This window comes from Acanthisitta chloris, unplaced genomic scaffold (genome assembly GCF_000695815.1).
Source record: "Acanthisitta chloris isolate BGI_N310 unplaced genomic scaffold, ASM69581v1 scaffold43341, whole genome shotgun sequence".
Classification (NCBI taxonomy): Eukaryota; Metazoa; Chordata; class Aves; order Passeriformes; family Acanthisittidae; genus Acanthisitta; species Acanthisitta chloris.
The window spans coordinates 1-5,388 of NW_008657405.1; positions in this window are offsets into that span (position 1 = coordinate 1).

Consider the following 5,388-nt stretch of genomic DNA (forward strand, 5'->3'; position numbering starts at 1 on the left):
TGGAGGCATCTGGGATTGCCCCTCCTGCCCGGCGCCGTGGGATTGTGTGTGGGTTCCGTCACCAGGTCGAGATTCTTCACCCTGCTCTTGTAATAACATTTCCCAAGGTGGTCCTGGCGTGGCCACCAACAACCACATCCTTAAAGGATCCTAAATGAGCAGGGGAAGGTCTGTCTTGGTTGTTGGTATGGGTGACTTGCCCAGGACAACCTGCATAGAGAGACTATTCATATGGGTATGTAGTGACAGGATAAGAGAGAATGGGTTCAACTGGCAGAGAAGAGGTTAGGTTAGGTATTAGGAAGAAATTCTTCCCTGTGAGTGTGCTGAGGCACTGGCACAGGTTGCTTAGAGAAGCTGTGGCTGCTCCATCCCTGGCAATGTTCCAGGCCAGGTTGGATGGGGCTTGGAGCAACTTGGGGCTAGCAGAAGGCATCCCTGCCCACAGCAGGGGGTAAAAATGGATGAGCTTCCAGGTTCCTTCCCACCCAAACCATTCCATGATGCTGGAGCCTCTACCCTGTCCAGTGGAATGTGTCCCTGCTTGTGGCCGGGGGTGGGACTAGGTGAGCTGTAAGGTCCTTCCAACCCAAACCAGTCTGGGATTCTACCCCTGGGAGGCAGGAGCTGAGCTACTGCAGCCACCTCTCCTGCCCAGCACCCCACTCACCCCTCATCTCCCTCTCCATGCCCAGGTCTGCCCTTGGGCCAGCAAAGGAGACAAGGCAATGACCAGGCACTTCTCTCCCTCAGCACTACCCACAGCCTCTGTCTTCCCAGCAGCTCCTCAACATGTGGCACAACCTCAACTCTCTTCCCCATTGGGCTTTTAATTACATTATAAAGTTACTCAAGGCTTACCCTGGCAGGTCATTAGTTTTCATATGAATTTAATTTAATCATAAACAACTCATCTCACTCTTTAGCAGCTCCTTAAATGTGGCTCTTTTTTCATGCTATTAATTTGGCTACTACCACCCTAGAGAATTAATGGAGGTGCAAGCAGATTGCCACTGCTTTATTGTCCCTCCCAAAGGGCTAATCTTCATTCTCCTTCCTCTCAGTAAAGCCCAAGACCATGGTGCCTATGCAGAGATGGCTGCAGGAAGGTTGTTAGGCTGTCTGATGGGGACATCACATCACTGGTGACCTCCCTGGTGCCTGCTGGTGTGCAGGCTCAGGGCTGGTTTACTTGTGGACCAGCTGCTCATCGCTCCCATCCCTGTCCCAGCCCCATTGTCACTCCTCAGTCACACGTGTGGTGAAGACAGGCAGGCAGGAGGCCATGGAGAGGACCTGTAGAGTCCTTCCTTCCTTCTCCCATCAGGAAAGCCCTGACATTGACGAGGGATGCTGTGGCTGGATCTTGAAGTGCTAATCCAGACACTGGGGCAGCACCCACAGGCATCAGAACTGCAGCTTCTGATGTTGTGTGGAGTGCCCAGGCTGCAGCAGAGTTTTCCTGGTTTAAAAAAACCTGAAAGATGCACAAATCCTCCAAAGGATGGTGAGGAAAACATCCAAAGCAGCTGTGTGTTATGCTGGTAAGAGAAGGAGTGTACACTGAGATGTGGAGCACTGGAGAAAGTGGATTAAGAGAGGAATGAAACAATTGTTAGTCTTCACATGGTGAAAGGATGAGGTAGAGAAGCATTTCAGCATCAGCATTGCCTTCCTAAGCACTGGAACCTGCTGAAGGGTCTCCATTGCTCCTGGGCCCAGGCACTGGCTGCAACCTCACGGCTAATGAGCACCAGAAACAAGCAGAGGTTAGATATATTCACAGCTAGTGCTGAAAAATTGCTCCTGTGTTAATGAATAAGTCTGATGAGAGCTACTGAGAAAGTAGAGAGTGGCTTTGCATGCCGACCAGATCACCTCCCAGGGGAGGCACACTGGGAAGAGACTGTGGAGATGCAGAGCTTGGCTTGGGCTCTAGTATGCCTTGGTAATTTAGCAAGGAAGCTAAAGCATTTTCTGAGGGAGCCCAAATGAGAAGCTTGGAGTGACCTGGGAGTCCCATGCTCAGCCCACACCTCTGGTGGATACTGCAGGAGCAACAGAGACCTGGTAGATCCCACCATAAGGTTGAGTGGTACAAAGGTACAGGTGCAACTGAGAGGAGTTTCAGGATAAACAAGTCACCTCCTGCTGCCCTAACCAAAGGTTGAAGTGTAGTTAAGCCAAATGAAATAACTATACAGAGAGGTCATGATCTACTCAGAGTCAAACCTGTGCACTCTCCCTTTTCTCTGGCACGATCAATTGAGCAACTTAAAGCAAGGAGGCAAATGACTTCTGAAGAGCCAGCCATCAATTTGGCTGTGCTAATGGGTTTCTGCATGGCTGTAAGCAGATTCCAGCTGTTTGGGCACAGCTGGGCAGTCCCTGAGGTCTGCCAGGTGCCAGGGATGGAATGAGAAAGCAGTGCCTCGCCGTCAGCCCTGAGCTGCAGAGGAACACTGTGTGCAGACATCCTGGCATGGAGAGCTCAATATTGCTGCTTGCTCTTTAATTTAAGGAGTGTTTGCGCCAGGCAGCTAAATGTTCCTGATCTTCTCTCCTGTACACAGAACAAATCCATCCATCTTCCCCAAGCTGCCTCACAAAGCTTAGTCCAAAATGATGCTCCTACCTCAAGAGAGGGCAAATGTCTGCAGCCAGACCCCAGCAGAGCAGTGGTTTCCCACCAGAGTTGGATTGCATCCATTCTTAGCTGCCACGAGGAATGATTTTCCACTGCTGTGGCCCCTGTGTTGCAGGTTTTAGGTGTATGGTGTGGATGCCACCCATCCCAGCCAGCCTGGCAGCAGCTTTCACCTACCCTGCAGCACGGAGGAGCAGAGGATGCTCAGTCCTCAACTAAGAAGGCTGTCCTGGCTCACACTGGGCAGGGAAAACCTGGAGAGCTCCCGAGGACAATGCTGGAACAGGAGGCAAAGCACTGAAGCAGAGATGTGGTGAAAAAGAGTGTCACAAAGAATGACAAATCCAGGGAAAAGAGTAAGCGATCCTTTCGGTACAACGGGACGGCTCAGCTTCAGTGTCGGTGCCATCTAGTGAGCGAGAGACAGAGCAGCAAACAGCATCCTTCCATCCCCTGAGAGCCTGGAATTTACCTCCAGGAGAGTCCCAGGGCAACGTGTCCCTGGCACACTGCCCCATCCCACCCAGGAGAGGGGCAACAACAGACCCCATGAGCAAGGCAGAGCCAGCAGCCTCTGGAGAGGCTTGGATTGCTGGAGTCCTGGGTAATTGGGCGTTTGGAGAATGAAACTAGCGACCAGCAGGAGAAGAAACAGCTTTTAGGGTGCAGATGACCTTTGAAGGACATGCCTACAGCAGTGCTCACCTCTAACTGTTCTCCTGCTGGGACAGAGGGAGTGCAGATGCAGCCACAGGAGGAAGGCACAAGTTCTAGCTCCATGGCTCTCCTTCCCTGCTCTGCTTTTCCTTCCCCCAGAGAGATTCATCCTCCTCATCACAGCTGCAAAAGCCCTTGGGCAGCTCCAAGGGGTTTGGAGCCCAGATGTGACAGGACACAAAGCACAGGGAATGCTGAGCTGCTGCAGTACCAGTCACTTTTCAGGGCTGTCAGCTCTATTTTCACAAATTGAGGAATATTTCTCCTTTGGCTCTGTTTCCAGCATTGCAGCAGGACAGGATGGTAGCTAATAGTTATTTCTGGAATATACAGTACTGATAAATGTATGTTGAATCCTCCTGGTTGAAGCTTCCCTCAGGCACTGCCAAGGACATGCAGATGAGGATCAGTATTCCCATGAGATCCTCTGCTTCCCTGGGATGCATTGAGTGATGCCATTTGTGGCCAGTGTCCCAGGAGACAAAGCAGTCCTGGTACACTTAAACAAAGATGACTAATTAGGTGTTCTCAGCTACTCCATTTCTTACTATCTCATGGAGAAGGAGACGGGCCCACTCAGGCTTTGCTTGTCCTTCTCTCACCACAGTGTTGTCCATTTCAGCACCACCAGCAACAACCAGTTGTTGCAGCAACAACCCAACAGTGCCAACTCTGTCTCTTTTTCAGTGCCTCATCTGAACTCAGGTCCTGCAGTATCACTTACAAGGGTGGACAGTGGTACCAAGGTCATCTCCTGCATGAAATCCAAGGTAAAAGTCTGCAGGCTCCAGCACAACCTTCCAAAAATGATGGGAAACCCACACCAATTCCATGGGTTCATGTCATAGCCTCTCCTTGTAGTGTCCTTGCAAGAAGGCATAATTAAACTAGAAGGCAAAGGTCTCTGAGCAGAGAACAAAGGTCACAGAGACGCTGTGGTTGGTTATGGAGGTGGTGGGAGATTTTCTGAGCAACTCAAGAGAGGAGGGAGAGGACAGGGGAAGGCATGATTTGCACCCTGGTGCTGTAACAGCCCCCAAGTGCTCCTCAGCAGAGGACAGTGGGAAGAGACAGGGAAGCATCCCTAGGACCTCCTTGTCCAACCAAAGCAAAGAGCTGAGGCATTTGTCTGAGATCTGTTGAAGCCAAGCTAATGGGGATAATCTGAAAGAGGGAAATGCACATTAGATATCAGGAGGAAGCTTTTGGAGTGAAGGTGGTGAGACACTGGCACAGGTTGCCCAGGGAGGCTGTGGCTGCCCCAACCCTGGCAGTGTTCACAGCCAGGTTGGATCAAGCCTTGAGCAACCTGCTCTGGTGGGAGGTGTCCCTGCCCAGGGCACGGGGATGGGCCTGGATGATCTCTAAGCTCCATTCCAACCCCTTAACATACATAGAAAAATCCATGCCTAAATGGTTTGTACTCAGACAACAGATGCAATTCCCTCTCTTCACCAAGCAGGGTCAGCGCAGCACCATCTAAACACTCCACGAAGTCATAGAGGAACCAACTGCTGCTTCACTTCAGGTCTGCCAGAGTTTTAGCTTCGTAGCAAAGCTGTACCTTCTCCCCATTCCTCCCACCCCTTCCTGGAGCTGCAGCTCACAGCAGCAGAGGCTCTAGCTCAGTGTTAAAGAACTGGAATTTCAGCCTTGCAAGGTTCAAATACCACAAGTGGCTCTGGAGGTTTCTGTCAGTCAGCAAAACCTGACTGAGGTTTGAGGCCACAGCCTGTGACCAGGCATGAAATTCATACTGTCAGAGTATGTTAAGGGGTTGGGATGGAGCTTAGAGATCATCCAGCCCCAATCCCCTGCCCTGGGCAGGGACATCTCCCAACAGAGCAGGTTGCTCAAGGCTTTCTCCAACCTGGCTGTGAACACTGCCAGGGTTGGGGCAGCCACAGCCTCCCTGGGCAACCTGTGCCAGTGTCTCACCACCCTCACAGGAAGAACGTTTTTCTAATATCTAACCTAAACTTCCCCTCCTTCAATTTGAACCCATTATCCCTTGTCCTGCCACT